Below are 16,998 nucleotides of genomic sequence, written 5' to 3' on the forward strand. Positions count from 1 at the left end.
GAGTAAAAGGTGTTACCATTGTAATAAGAAGGGCCACATTAGGAGATTTTGTCTTGACCTTAAGAATAAACAAATGGATAAGAGAAAGAGTAGGCTAGCAGGGTCAATTTTAGTGAAGAGTTCGACCATGTCCTTGTGGTGAGTGCATCGAGTGAGGATGAAACTTCAATTTTAGATTCAGGTTGCTCTTTCCATATGAGACCCAATAGAGATTGGCTAGAGAATTTCCGAGAACGTTTTGTTGGGTGTGTTGCCATAAACTCGTAGTTTGTAATTATGTAAAAACAAATTTGTATTCAATAAAGTTGTGGTTTCATATTCAATAAATTTGTTGTTGAGTTTATAACATAGCATTGTCTAAATCCAATAAACTAAACATCCAAGGTTATTATCATGTAATCGAGACAGTATATATACTATGTATATATTTGATATACCCTCGATATACAAGTGAATAATGTCCCGAGATTAACCTAAAAGGTCTATAGTATATAGATAAGGCTGTGTATCTTATCCTGGCAATACTATGGATATGACCTGCTTTGTAAATGTTACAGACGACCTGATCCAGGTCGTTCGTGTGGAGACATGCGAGTGGGGGTATCTTATAAAATGAGTTTGTATAAGATCGGACCACGAAATAGCCAATCTTTAGATGTAACGTCATTGACTAATAGATTGTTATTTCATAGGATAACCAGACAACTCATTCTCAATCTTGAGTGAGTTATGGACTCCTGCTTATGAAGGCTCGTTCTTTGATCTTATGGGTGAGACTGGCCTGAGTCAGTGACATTCCTACCATTTTGGGGACGAGATCGAGTGGGGAGCTGGAAACATAACTTCACAAGATGAAATTCACTCCTCCCCGACTTTAGGGGAGTAGATGAGTGTTCTCTTAAATTCTGACTCCAAGACTTGGACAAGAGGCCCCACCCTCTAACTGGCCCGAGAGGGACTTCTGGTTATTGGTCGGACTATAACCAGGTTGTTCATGAGGATGTTCAAAAACGGGAAAATCGTGCAAATTTCATATATGTAAGATGCGGCAGGTATTTATTTCTTTATTTTTCTTTGTTAAAGACCTATCATTGAACTAACTGATATCTAATCTTAGAATCAGGGGATTCGTGAGTTTGGGTCTGTGTTCCGGCAGTGGTATTTAAGGAGTAAGGTGTAACTCAAGGGTAAAACGGTAATTTGACCCAGCTTGAGTTACAAGCACTCCTGAAGAATTGACTTGCCATTAATGGTCGTATATTCGTGGACACGAAAACATTCTACAGTGAGAAGAGTGCAGCTGCGGGTCTTGAATGGAGTGACCCGTAGTCCACGAATGTTGATTACTCGGTTAATGAGTTTGATCGATTAATCTCGTATTGTTGGAACTTCTGATCCGTAGGTCCATTAGGTCCCCTTGCTAGCTCACAATGGGTAAAACGAGAATCAAGTTTCTTTGGAAGAATTTGAAATGTTCAAATTACTCCAGGGATTATGTGTGTTGATAAATTATCATATATAGTTTATTAAAACAATATATTATGAGAGAAATTATTTGAATGAGATTCAAATAAAAATTAATATGAATATGATTTATATTAAAACTATAGGTTAAAAATAATGTGCATAAGATGTACATTACACCTATAAGTTAGGAGAGAAATGCTTTAGAATATGATTTTATTTTGGTAATAAACAATTAAATGTTAATTATTTATTTGATTAATATATATATATATAATTAATTTTTAATTAGATTAAAAATTAATTAATTAATATGATTAATTGTATATATATATATATTAATTATTATTATTATTATTATTATTATTATTAATTTGATTAATATTAATTTAATTAAATAAATTAAAAAAAGGGAAAACTCCTCTGCAAAATTGCAGGGGAGTGGGAAGTTTTTTTGACGTGGAGTAACCTACACATCATGGTTGGTTTTGCAGAACAGTTTTGCAATTTTAACAATCCAGTTCTTCCCCTACATTGGCTCTCTCCTAAAAAAATTCCCTTGGCTTCCAAGTTCGTTGCTTCCACAAGCACATTCTCGTACCTAGAGAATAGCCAGGAAATCGGTGGTAGTGAACAGATTGATTAAGGGAGAATCTTGAAGAAAGGTCTTCAAATGTAAGTTCATTTCTTCCCATTTTTTCCTTTAGAAGTGTGGTTTTTGTTGCTAAATATTAAAGAACACGTTCGTCGTTTTCATTGCAGGATTAACGTCCTATCATGTTTTGGAGGTAAAGTCATGTTAGAAAATCGCTAGTTTTGTAATGTAGAAGGTCAAGCTACAATTAGGCTCAAACTTCATGATGGGAAGGTTAGGTTGTTAACTGAAGTTAGATACATACCCGAAGTGAAGAGAAACCTAATCTCCCTTAACTGAAGTTAGGTACGTACCCGAACTTAGAAAATGGTGTATCAAAGGTCATGAAGGGTATTATGGTAACACTAAAGGGGCACCTTAAAGAGACACTTTATTCCTTAGATGGTTATAGAGTTGTAGGGTCAAGTTGCATAGCTAAAGAGTGTGATAACATCCAAATTTCCTTTTGGCATAGTCGTATAGGTCACATGAGTGAACAAGGACTAAGCGAGTTAGTTAAACAAAAACTTATCCATCATATGAAAGATGTAGACCTAGATATGTGTGAACATTGCATATATGGTAAATCTAAAAGGGGTTAAATTTGGTAAGGGTGTGTACACCACAGAAAGAAAGCTAGAGTATGTTCATGCCGATTTATGGGGGCCATCTAGTGTGGATACTAATGGGGGTTAAGTATTTCTTATCCATCATAAATGATTGTACTATAAAGGTTTGGGTTTATATCCTTAAAAATAGTTATGATACCTTTAATAAGTTTGTTAAATGAGTAAACCTTAGTTGAAAACCTAACTAGCCTTAGAGTCAAAAGACTAAGAATCGATAATGACCTAGAGTTTTATAATCATGAGTTCAGTAAGTTTTGTAAGCATGAGTCAAAAGACCTAGAACCGATAACCACAGTCGTAGGATCCCCCCCCCCCACCCACAACAAATGTGGTAGTTGAGAGGATGAATAGAACCCTAATAAATAAAGTGAGGTGTATGTTATCCAATTTACAACTTTATTAGATTTTTTGGGGAAGCTGTTGTGACAACATGCTGCATTGTGAATAAGAGCCCAGCCACTGCCATAAATCTTAAAACATCACAAGAACTTTGGCAAGACACTCCCCCGGATTTGTCACACATGACAGTCTTTGGATGTTTAGCTTATGCTCATTCAAAAGAGGAAAAACTAGATCCAAGGGCTAAGAAATTTGCCTTTTTGGACTATCCCGAGGGTGTTAAAGGATACAAAGTATGGTTCTTAGAACCCAATAGCACTAAGACCCTAGAAAGTAGAGATGTAGTCTTTGACGAAGGAAAAATGGGATATATAGAGGATAAAACTAAGTCTAACCCTAGTGATACACCTACAACCACTAAAACTGTTTTAGTTCCAACTCAACCTACTTCCCAAACTAATCACATAGATCAGCCTCCTATAGAACGTGATACTACACCACCTATTATAGAATAGATATCTACACAGGAAGTAGAGGTTAAGGAGGAGGTAGATGATAACCAAGTATTGGCTAATTACCAACTAACTAGGGATAGGGTAAGAATAACATCTAGAGTACCCACTAGATCATATGGGTTTGCCGACCTTATATCTTATGCCCTATTAGTTGCCAATTACTTTGTGAATCAAGAACCACAAATTTTCATAGAAGCCACAAATGATAAGAACGAAGAGAAATGGTAGGCTACTATGAAGGAAGAGTATAATTCCTTGATAAAGAATAAAACTTGGATTCATGTAGACAAACCATTAAAAGCTAAGACAATAAGTTGTAACTGGATCTATAAGGTTAAAAAGAATCTGTAACGCCCAAGGATTTTCAACGTCTCAAACGGGAACCGTTACCAAAACTACCTAAGAATTCCACTTAAACAAGAGACATGACCACAACAACCAAGCCTAAGCAAGAAATCCACCCCGCTTTTGCTACACTACTTTGATCCCAACACTCACGAAAAGTTGAACAAAGCAAACCAACCAACACTAAAGGTTTAACCAAAACATCACTCACGAGAACAAAACAACTTTTTACCCTACAGCTTCACCAAAAACTTTATTAACTTTAAAATACTCAATCCCACATATCGACAATTAAACAAAGCTTAAACCCTTAAGAGAAAAGAGTATCCAACACCTAGAACATATTTCAGTTAGAACAAGGTAACTCTCGTAAGGAACAAAAACTCAATAAAGTCTTGCTATTATGTAAAAACCACAACCTTAAGCGGAAACTATACAAATCCCACCTACTAACAAAATAACTACATAAACTAGAAAAATTAACAACTTCAACTATTCTATCGAAAATGAAAATTTACAACGCAACGCTAAATAGTCTCCCTAGCCAAGTCTCCTCCTCGCCATCACCATTCCAAAGTGTTATCTCGTTACCTGCAAAATCTGGAGGGGGAAAAAGAGGAATGAGTATAACCATGGTACCCAGTAAGCAGTTCATACCTGAAGAGTCACGCAAAATCATCATGCTTCACAAAAAGTTCAAACGACATGCTTAACAAATCATCATGCTTTACATAACAAGAATACAAACATATCTAAATATGCAACCTACATGTCAATCCAATCATCACACCTCAACTCACTAGTTATCTTTCCTGTTCTTCCAAGTTTTACTCATTTGAGTCGTACCGACCCCTGACAACGCATAGCCAAGGCCTCGACACTTGTCTAAACTCACTAGTTCTTTTCCCTTTAACTCCAAGACTTACTCCTTCAAGTCGTACCAACCCCTGAACACGCATAGCCAAGGCATCGACACTTCTCTGCGACGCTTGGCGTTCGACCATTGATCATGCATATCCAAGGCTCTAACTGTTGCACCGACCCCTAACAATGCATAGCTAAGGCATCAATTACTTAGCAACATATTAGCCCTTGTCCTTTCCTCTCAAGGCCCCAATACTTGCCTTCCTCTAAGACTCACCATGTCGAACCCTAACCACGCATAGCTAAGGCATCGACACTCATCTTTGTCCAATGTTGGCGTATCGACCCTCGACCATTTACCCGAAGCATCGATACCCAACTAGTGATGTATCAGCCCCCTGACCTTATTACTCACCCATTCACTTCATAACAAAACCTTAACTCTCACCAAGGTCCTGCATGCTTCTAAGTCATGACCCATGTATCAATCATCTCATAACAGTCCAGTATGCATTATACACAAAACATACGAATATACCAATCAACTCAAAATAGCCTAGCATCATCCACAACTACAACGTATATAATTCAAAATAGAGGGCACAACCAGCAACATGATCGATATATAATCAACAAATACCTAGCATGCTTCAACACAATAGGCTTCTCACAAATATTCAGTATGCTTTACAAATACAACCAAGTCAGCGATAACATAACTGTTAATCTTTAAGAATCACAATCAACTAAAATACATAAACAATCATAATTTCCATAAACTCCTTTAGTCATAACACATCATCAACCTCCAGATAACCACAAGATTTAATCCAACATGTTTAAACTCGTCATCAATATATCAAGAGCAACATCAATAAAGTAATATATATAAACCACGAACAATCATGCAACCAACACTCATAAGCACACAAGCACACAAAAAATTTATACATCAAAGAACACACATCCCCACAAGTAAGAACTACTTACAAACAAAGTCCTAGTGCGCTACTAAACTCGCCAAAGGGTTCCTAAATCCAAAAGCAACAAAACTGAGGTTAGAGTTCATTTTAGAAACACTCAATTTTCATCGAAACTAAGTTTGGGTGATTCATTACCTATAAACCCATGCCGAATCACTTAGGTTATAGTTAGGTCACTTTCAAAAAGGTTCGAGCTTCTAAAATTAAGTTTGAAAGGCTTTGGGCTTGCTGATCTGATGCCGAAAAGTAATGGGTAACGATGAATGGATGCCGAAGGGAGTGGGTAACTCAAAACCAACTTCGAACAAGGATGGATCAACACCGTGTGTCGCCGGAATGAAGAAAACGCGGCAGATCTGGGCTCGGGATCACCAGAACTAAGCAGAACACGTGTTGGTCACGAGTTGGTTCATAAATCATCGGAGAACAAATCGCTGCTGAGGTTTACGTCGGGGATGAAGGATGCTGCCAGAGCTATGAGTCGTCACCAACCGAAAGAACGCACGCTACTGATAGGAGGCTCGCCGGAACTGCAGAATCCAATCACAGGTTTGGCCGAAAAATACCCCAAATACTCAGGTGCGTTGTTGGCATCACATCGCTGAAGGAGGAAGAAGAAGAAATTCAGAAGAAGTTCCAAATTCTTGGAATAAGATTCAATATTTGAAAACATAATTTATCTTAATCCAACCAAATTAAATTTAAATTCTAATTTACCCAAAATTAGAACTCTGAATTTAGAAAATCCAAGAATTAATTATCATCTTAGGGAAAAAAATCCAAAGGCACAAGTTAAATCTTAAAATAAACTAGCCAAACAACGCAGGGCGTTACAGACTACCCACCTTAAAAAAAAAACTTTCGTCCTCGAAAGTTGACTTGTCAAGTGATTTTTGGTGTTTGACATTGATCTTCTTTTCTCTTTTTAGTTGCTTCCTTACCAAATCTTTACTAAGGAAATTTCCTTGACTCGTTAAGGCTTTAGTTTCTCTAACCAAGATTTTATCAGGTCATTCTCTACGCAAAAGAGTTTTCACCTTTCTAAGCTAACTCGCTGTCTTTCTCTTATTTTGCCTTTAGAGGAGTTGCTTACCCTTGATAAACTTCATCTAAAGAGTTTTCCCCATTTTCACTATTTAACTAACATTGAGCCTGACAATTCGAGGACCTACAACGAACAACCCAATGGTTCCAACTTAAACTCGCTTTCGAGACACAAGCGGGGGAAACAAGGAATAACCCAACATCCAAATCCTTTGGTGGGTCATCAAATCTCCCTTAGACCTTAGGCAAAAACCTAACCCATGTTGGGTTCGATTAATAACAGAGAACGTTTCCACTCCTACTGCTTAATTAACGAACACCGAATAATCCAGCAATCCAAACTCAAGGCTCACTCGCCAACAAACAACAAGAAAAGGGGAAAGACCCACCTTAAGTCACAAAATACACAAGCAAAAATATTGCGAACTAGAATACTTCCTATAACGACAAATCCAATGAATAGAGTATAGTCCCGTCAATCACTTAAAAAGGAACTAAACTTAGTGTAAGAGTACCTGTTGCAACAACATCTACAAGAAGCATACACGACTATGATTCATTAATTTAGAATCTTTGGATTGTTGCTCATTCATCTTTCTAACATGCAATAATGGTACCTAGTCGTATCGACTAGGTATGAGGCGTAAGACTCATTTTAAATGAAAAGAAGAAAAGAAAAACAATATATTTTGTATTCCTAATATTATGATGTTCCTATAAAATCATAAAACACACATAATAATGACACAAAAAAAAAATCTTGATAGTCTATCGATGTAAATTAATACATCCAACTTTCATGAGATAAAAATCTAAAGTTCATCCACAACATCATTATCACTATCACTAATAAGATTTTCCATAGAGTCATCGTCATATCTAATTGCTCCATCCTCATTTTCATTGTCACTTTCAATATCCACTCATTCCTCTTCATCCAATGTCATCGACATCATCCCTTTATCTATTTACGAAGTAAATTTTGTAAATTTAAAAGTTAGAACCTAAGTTAATATATGTAACATATAAGATAACATTAAAATTTAAAATTAAAATAATCTCTCATAAGTCACATACCTTTATTTCTAGATTTTGGTTGTTTCGTCTTATCACTAACATCTCTTTATTGAGTACTAATCCCCTCTCCAAGCTAAAAAATATTGATGTTAGGATCATTATCATGCTCAATAAAGGCATCAACTCCAGATTCACTATCCCTAGTGTTCTCAATAATCCACTCATCATCAGACGCCAAATCATCTAGTATCAATGCATCTTCTTCTTCTTTGAGAGCTTTTCGCTTCAAGTGCTTATCCTTTAATCTTTTATTGTACATGATATAAACTAAGTTATTTAACTTAGTTGTACTTAAATGATTCCTTCTCTTTGTATGCACCTATCAATATGAGACATAATTTATCACTAAATTTAGTGCCAATGTCTGAAACAATTGATTGCAAGTTAAAAATGAAAAATTTCTATAAACCTGATTAAATGTACTCTAATTACGCTCGCAACCGGATGCTGAACAAGTAAGACTCAAAACTCTGATGGCAAATTTAGCTAGTTCTGGTGTGCCATCATCAAATTGAGTCCATCAATCAACTACATTGTTAAATATCATTTCAAGTTAGGAAACCAAAACTAAAAGAATAATAGGTGGGCTTGGAGGTTTGTTTTTCCTATTCTTATTCCTCAGTTTAAGCTAGCGATGGGACCGAGCCTAATTCTAATTGTTTTGTTCTAAAGCAAACCATAGGGAATCTTCACAATGCTTACATGAAGATTGCTTTTTGCAAGATGCTATTACCTGTTCGAAGCCAAAAAATCCTTCCCTCCTTCGAAATGAATCAATATGAACAACTTTTTTACTCTTTCATCTTCATCAACTATCATTTTGTCCATACATGTATATAAACCCAACTTGATCTCTGGATGAGTGGAAAAATTATCATCATATTGGAGATGTGGGTTCAAGAAATATGCTGCGGCATGTAAATGTCGGTGAAGTTGAAATTCCTACTTTTCATCAATAATGTTCCATATATCTTTCTAGCTTGCTTCCTCCCCTCCAAGATTTTTGCAATTTCCTCATTTGCTGAATCCATAGCACCATATATAAATCTCATTGCAGGCACCTTTTCAAAATCAACCATTCTCAAAACCCCCACTAAAGGTTTAGTTGTCTTAATTGCATATACCATAGTCGGCCAAAAATGTTTGTCATTTAAAATTATTCTCTTGACTTCCTTCCTTTCAGGCTTTCCTGCCCAAACACTATTCTGCCATTGCTTAGAAGTAGACAATGCTTGTAATGGTTGTTTAGATTGGCAAATGCTTTGCAATGTCAAATTAGCAGTAGCAACTCTAGTGGTGGCTAGACGAACAAGCTCTCTCTTCGAAAAAGACCTCTACTAACACCCGTCCATGATTATAGATAAAGTTTCTTACTTTTTTTGCTTTTATCAAGGCAGTTCACCAAGCTTCTCAAGCATCAATTCGAGACAATGGGCAGCACATGGAGTCCAATACAAATGCTTTCATTTTTCCAGCCAACTTGTAGTTTGATGCATTGTCTGTCACAACTTGAACTACAAGATTCTTTCCAATTTCATCTACTAAATCATCCAAAAGCTGAAATAACATACTTGCATCCTTTACAGCATCTGAAGCGTCAATAGATTTCACAAATACTGTTCCACTTGGTGAGTTTACAAGAAAGTTAATCAAAATTCTTCCTCTCATATTCTTCCAACCATCAGGTAAGATCGACACTCCAGTGTTTACTCATGTCTTGCGTATGTCATTCACAATACTACGTGTAAGTTTTCATCTCCTCTTTCAAAATCCATGAACTCAATTCATGCATACTTCCTGGTTTCAAACCTCAACCAAAAAAACCAATGGATCGACACATATTTACAAAAGAAGGACTTCTAGCCACGTTAAATGAAATACCATTAAAAAACCTTCCAATATCCATACAAACAGAATTGCGAGCCTCCTTCGCATTTGTAGGAGTAACTTGATTTTGAACCTTATTTCCACTATCGGCATCAACATCACCAACATCAGTCACCATGAATTGATCCACTAATCCTTGAATTCCTCTCGAAGAAATATCACAACTACTTGAAGTTGCATCATGATAATATGCATCCCCTTCAACCATTTCTTCAAATTCCTTCTGACTAGTCATCTTGGTCATTCCTCATTTCTTGAGATAATATTGAATCTCTTGTTTAACATGGTCGAAAACTTTATTACATGATGCAACATTTTTATATGTTCCTCCAAGGTGAACTTTCATTCTTTGAACACCTTGTTTAATAACTTTCTTACAAAAATTGCGTTTTAGATAAACATAACATTTTCCTATTGCACCTTCTTGCATCTCAATACCATACTTCCATGCTAGATCTTTTCTAGCCCCTCTACTTGTTTTTTTTTAACATTTCCAACAATCTCTATAGAAATAACAAGAATTAGGAAAATAGAAAAGGAAAAAAAATAGAATAAAAAAATAAAACCGAAAAGGAAAAGAAATCAACAAAAGAAAAAAATTGAAAAAGAATTCAAAATGGCAATAAGTAACAAATAAACAAAAGAAAAAATTTGAAAAAGAATTAAAACGACAGTAAGTAACAAATAAACAAAAGAAAATAAACGAAAGTGAATACATAGATAAACAAGAGAAAAAGAAACAGAATTGAAATAAACAAAGTTAAAATAGCAATAAAATAGGATTGATAAATCAAAGATAAACTTAAAAAGTAAAAATAAAAAGGATAGATAAAGGAAAGAAAAAAACGAAGAAAAAAACAAATTTAAAAGTTGAAATTTGAATTTTGGAAGTTTAAGCTGGCAACGAAGTAAAGTTCTAAAACATTAAAAAGAAAAAAAAAAACAGAAAGGTGAACAGAGAGAGAAAAAAAGAAAAATAATGAAGAAAAAGTCTTACCTTTCTGCTACAGCCTACACTACCACCGCTTGAAAGTGATAGCACACTTTGAGAGCTACATTTCATGAAATTTATATTAAAATTATTTGTTAGTTTTCGTTTCTTCATGACAAATTTAAACACATAAGATATATTTTGCAGGAATAAAGTATCGGGAGGAAACGAGACATATTTGGATCAAAATGAGAGAAAATTATAATCAAAGTGACCAAGATTTGAAGCCAAAAACATGAGGAGATAACGCCACGACGCTGGCCTAGAGCGTCGCAGCGCTCTAAAGTCAAAGTTTCGCATTTTTTGAATATTGTAGCGCTATGACGCTGCCGTGACAACTTTTTATAAAAATAAGGTTGTGCAGCAGTCGAGATGAAGGAATTTTGGAGAGGTTTTTTTGGTAGTTTAGCTTTTTGGCCAATTTGGAGGACAATGAGACCATTGGAGAGCTTAGAAAATAGATTGTCAAGGCTCGGTATCGTGGAGGTCACTTCGGGGACGGACGATTGACACGCCGAATTTAATCTCTTCTCCTTTTCCTTGATTATTTTAGTTTTGTTATGAACTTCTCATTGTGATTTTATTGTTTTCCATTGAATATTAGTAACTAAACCTCTTATCTTAGGGATTGATGTAGTCATTGATCTTTTTATGGATTGATTGTTTAATTATCTTGATTGAATGTTTATGAATGTTCTACTTATGGTTGCTTTATGCTTAATGCCTTTAATCTAATGGCTATAGATTGATTGATTTTAAACTTGAAATCGTACGCTCGGGAGAGGTGGTTGAGAGTTAGAACTAGGATGCATAACTAAAAGGGTTTTAAGATCGGGAGATTTAGAAGTCCTTTAAAGGTCATTAAAAGATTTATTCAATAAAGCCTTTACTTGTTATAGAAACTAGATATGGATATTGGTTTCTTAATTAGTAAGGAGAATTAGTTTGCGCTCAGGAGAGGCAGTTGAGATTTGAGAGTTCTTGGCCTATAGAATTAATAGTCATTCATTCTTGAAAAATTAATTAATTTGTTCATAAATTCAATAGGTGAAATCAATTCCCTAGGACCTTTCCTCCCATTATTTCTCTTTTCTATTGCATGTTTATTTGCTTTGATTATATTCTCTCATTGGATTCTCTAACTAAAATTGTGCAATTGTATCTGTGCTACTTGAGTGAGTTAGAGACGCAATCCAGAGGACGATATCGGTATTCACTTACCATCTATATTAAAATTGACCCGTACACTTGCGGTAAGTGATTTCTACTACATAAAGTTGAATATTCTTGGATTGGATAACCCTTCTGCTGTCTTTTAGTGCTTCTTTGGTTGGGTTTTATTTGTTTTTTTTTCCAACTCCTATCCAAATCTTCCACAATTTTTCATCTTCCAAATGGTAATAATAATATTATATTAAAATCTTCCTAGATCTTTGAGATTCAAGGCAAATAATTAGTTGCATTTTTAGTTTTTAGTCTTTTACAGTGATCAAGGATACTATTAAAAGCACATCACCACAAAGCCCAGTCAAAATAGAAAGTCATCCAATCAAAATAAAAGGCTTATGCCTGTCAAGCCTTTTGAGGCGTACGCATAGCCTAACAAATCGCCGTTGTGGTTTGCGTCGGGGATGAACGATGCCGCCGGAGCTATGAGTCGCCACCAACCAAGAGAATGCCCGCTACTGATAGGAGGCTCGCTGAAACTGCCAAACCCAGTCGCAGGTTTGGCAGGAAAATACCCCAAATACTCAGGTGGGCTGCTGCCATCATGTCTCCGGAGGAAGACACCACAATTTGCTATGAGGAACGCTGAAATCTGCAGATCAGTTGGTTGTGCCGCTGCGGGATGCGAGATTGTGATGCCATTGTTGTTCGCCGCTGAGGATCTACTCGAGTTCTGATGGAGCGCCGTCGGACTGCTATGCCATCATCTGAGTGAGCGTCGCCGAGAGCTGTCGTCGATGAGGTGGCTGAAAAATGAAGGAGGTGTGGGGCAACTACAAGGGTAGGGAGAAAGAATAAGAAGAATAAGATGGAGGCTAGGGTTTTGGGTTAGTTTTTGTTTTCCTCCTTTTTCCCATTTTCTTTTCTTCTATTTTCTTTATTTTACCAAAATGTAATGGGCCCAATTAAACCAAAATAATAAGAGTTAATGTCTTGGAATGGCTGTTTTAGAAATTTATTTTCACAAATGTCTAAAGTTTTCCAATGTTAGACATTTCTACCTGTAGAATTTTTTATAATACCAATTTTACCCTTATTTATTGCATTTTCATTTATTATAGTTATTTTTTTAAAAAATCTAAAAGATTTAAATCCCTAAATTGGAATCATATTCGTTTAATTATTATGGACCCCATATAATTTTTCAACACAAATCCCTTGATTCACTCCTTCAAAAGATTTATTCCCATGATTTACCAATATTATCAATTACAAAAATATCCCAATTCGTCTCTCTCCTTATGTAATTTCCCACTAGTTGTCGGAAGCCACCGCTAAACTTTTTGAGTATATATAAGAGTTCTCACAACTACTTAAACATTATAAAATATATCCGACTAAACTTTTTGAGTTATAAAATATATCCGGATATAATCTAAATCCCATATAAACTTGGATATCTTACAATTATCTTCAAATTACTTACAACTATCTCCTTTAGTTAATACTCTAATACAACTAGTTAATACTTACAACTAAATGATTCTAACTAGTTCTATATTTTATTCAGTATACCAAACTCGACTCAGTATAAGGAATCAAACTCACTATAAGATATATCCCCATAAATACAATTGTTCACACCTAAATTTTGTGCCACTGAAATCATAACAGTACAAAAACAACCATTGAAGATATATATGAACTAGGGCGAGTGGTGCAACAGAAACAGATGCGGACAACGGAATGAAATTTTAGGCATTTTCCCTTTCAAACAGCCAATGCATTCCCTAGTTGTAGGAGTAGAACCAGCAACAATAGAATGACGAGTTAAAAGTTTATGTAAAACAACAGGAGAAGGGTGACCAAGTCTAAAATGCCAAATATCAAAAGATTCTTTAGGAGCAGAAATATTAGCAGTAGTAGCAAAAGATGCAGATGTGGCAACAGAATTAAGAGAAATATTCTGAACTTCAGAAATGATCTCAGTAGCAAAAATATTCTCATCAATAGAAAATTGTCCAATATTTTTAGCATCAGAAATGTTCCCAACAGCAAAAATATTTGCATCATCAGTACATATGAAAGCAGACATTGGCATGCTAGATTTATTTAAAATACCAAAATTATTTGTCATAACACTTGAACCATTTGCAGAAGCTTGAACGGGGTAAAAGCCATCTTTACTCTTACCTTTGTATAAAACCCGACCTATTGCCTTGTCCTGAACCAGAAACCAATCAGCATCGAAAATAAACACACATTTGTTGTCAAGGCAACATTGGTATACATACAAGAGATTGGTTGAACGATCAGGAATACATAGAATATTGGATAGATTGAAAACACCATTAGTTGTTGGGAGTATACCAAAACCAGCTTAAGTGATAGGCAATCCCTGACCAATGGCAACAGCAACGACCTCCTCCCCATTATAATTGTTAGTTAGGTTGAGATGAGTAACATGGGACTTACAACCATTATCAACTATCCAAAATGAAGAAGCACCCGAGGCAGTATTGGAGACGGCGGCCATTGCCGCAAGCTGAGAGGGAGGATGATGTCCTTGAAGAGCGTAATTCATTCGGTTGTAACAATCAAGAGCATTATGCCCAGGTTTGTTACGTATCTGGCAAATAATTCGACCACTGAGGGAAGAATGAGATGATAAATTTGAAGTATGAAAAGAATTAAGTGTACCATGACCTTGTGAGAGTGGAGATGTGGAATTACCACGACCTTGTGCAAAATAATTTGAGCTATATCCACTTCCTCTCCTGCCACGAGGAGAATAATTTTTGCCGTGACCACGAAACTTTGATTTGAGCCTCCTCTATTAGACGATGCTACCATCGCTGTTGGATTGATAGAGAAGTTGTAGTTTTGTTGTTAAGAAACCCTTGAGAGTTGGATCTAAGAACCTTGTTAACGAACAAGACCCATAGAACATAATCCCAAAAACCCCGAAACCGATTAAGGAATCAACCCAAGGAAAGTAAAAACCGAATTACCTTGATGATCAAATATCTCAAGGCAAGAAAACTCGCTCCTTGTTTGAGATCTGAATCACTCCACAAGCAAGATAGATCAAGTCTCACTTGAATGATCCTAAACATGCAAGCTATCACTAGATTGCAAAATATATTAGCTCTTGGCTAAAAGAAAGGCTCAAAGGCTCATTTCATTACATCTTCAAATCTATATTCTCTCCTTTCAAAGCTGACATACATGGCTATATATAGCCTTCAAAGTAATCCTTAAAAGTAACATATGGGCATGTGAAGGGTTGGAACACTTAACTCCATCAATGCCATAAACAACCATTAACTAAATGTAACCTAAAAAGTAAATGGAAAGTCTTAAAACTTAAAATACTTAAAAATACACCATAAATCCGAAAATAAATATTAAATCAGCAAACCAAGAGTTTTGTAACCCTAAAGGATTAAATGAAGCCTCATTTAATGTAGCATGAACTTTAGATCCATAATTGATGCTTTTGTCTTGAATGAAGCTTGAGTTGACTTGTATTTGATTTGAATATGTTAGAGATTCATATCATTTGTGCTGATGTTCAATGAATTTAGCTTCAGACTTTAAAAGAGCAAAAGTTCTTCTAAACTAAGAGATTCACGATGAGTTCGTATTGAAGTTCTGAAGGAGTTAAATTCTGAAGGTAGGCCGCTCAATGTGTACAAAAGAATATCTTCTTCATCTGAACAGAAACTGTGGCTAATTTATCGACTAATTCTTTGATACGCAAGAGATCGTCCTCAATTGATTCACTGGAGCTTTTGGAGATACTATGAAGTGCAGATTTAAGTTCGTGCACATGTGAACGGGAAAGAGAGGAAAACCTTTTCTCCAAAGTTTTGCCAGACTTCTCTCAAAGTTTTGCAACCAACGACAACGCAACCTTGGAGAGTGTGGCATTGATCAATGTAATTAGAGCATTGTCTTGAGCAATCCACTTGGTAGATTCAGGATTTACGTCCGAAACAGTGCTAGTGGTGGAGGAACTCTCTTTTTCTGTGGGCAGAAATTTATTTGGACATGAAATTGTACCATCAATAAGTCCAAATAAAGGATGAGCTCGTAGGATCGATTCAACTTGAAATCGCCAAAACAAGTAATGAGTGGAGTCCAATCTGACAGGCACTAAGTTACATATGTTTGATAGAAAAAAAATTGGAGAAGTGAGTTGTTGATTTTCAATGGCAGAAGCACTATTTGATATATTTGAGAGGGAAGCCATATATCGTGTGGAAAATATATCTTCACTGATTTCTCAAGTATGATTTACAACAATATTTATACAATTACTTAGGGATAACAACAGCAACAAACGACTCCAACAAATTGACTAATATAAGTAAAGTAAATATATTTGTAACTAAATGAAATATATTTAAACGTACAACTGCAGATCTCTTAATACCCCGCCCCTCTTTTTGCTGGTATGATTTAATTTCTTATTTCTCATTTTCTACACATCCTCACATTGTGCAGTATTCATGGCAACCTCCCCTTGTTCCTCCTATAACCTTGACCATATCTACTGATTTTATTTGAATTTTAATCTATTTAAATATAGAAAGTGGTTGGACTTACGTATATATACTCCTCATATTTGATTTTAAATGACAAATTCATGTGGTCGATTCTACGTCTATTATTTATTTTTAAATTCCCCCTAAATTACAGGAAGGCAAAAAACGAGCATTTAAACTTTTTCTTGTTCCCTTTCCATTGTTCAAATTCCCAAAATCAAAACAAAAAGAGTACTGGACTTAAAATGGACTACTGGTCAATGTTGACGATGGCGGATCGAGGCACGAAGTCACACCAGATCTGGGCGGCAGGCGGACCTCTGGATCTGGTCAGCCAGTGACAGTAGACGGCAGATATGGGTGACTGGCGATAGTAGATCTGGGCGGCGGTGGAACTCATGGTTGTGGTGGAACTCGTTCAGGGTTGACGGTGGAGGTGTGGCTGGTGTAAGACGGGAGTGAAGGGATATGAATCCCGGAGCGGAAGCGGATCGTTTTTCGTGATATTT

The sequence above is a fragment of the Momordica charantia genome (genome assembly GCF_013281855.1).
Source record: "Momordica charantia cultivar OHB3-1 chromosome 6 unlocalized genomic scaffold, Mcharantia_2.0 BLBB01000006.1, whole genome shotgun sequence".
Lineage (NCBI taxonomy): Eukaryota > Viridiplantae > Streptophyta > Magnoliopsida > Cucurbitales > Cucurbitaceae > Momordica > Momordica charantia.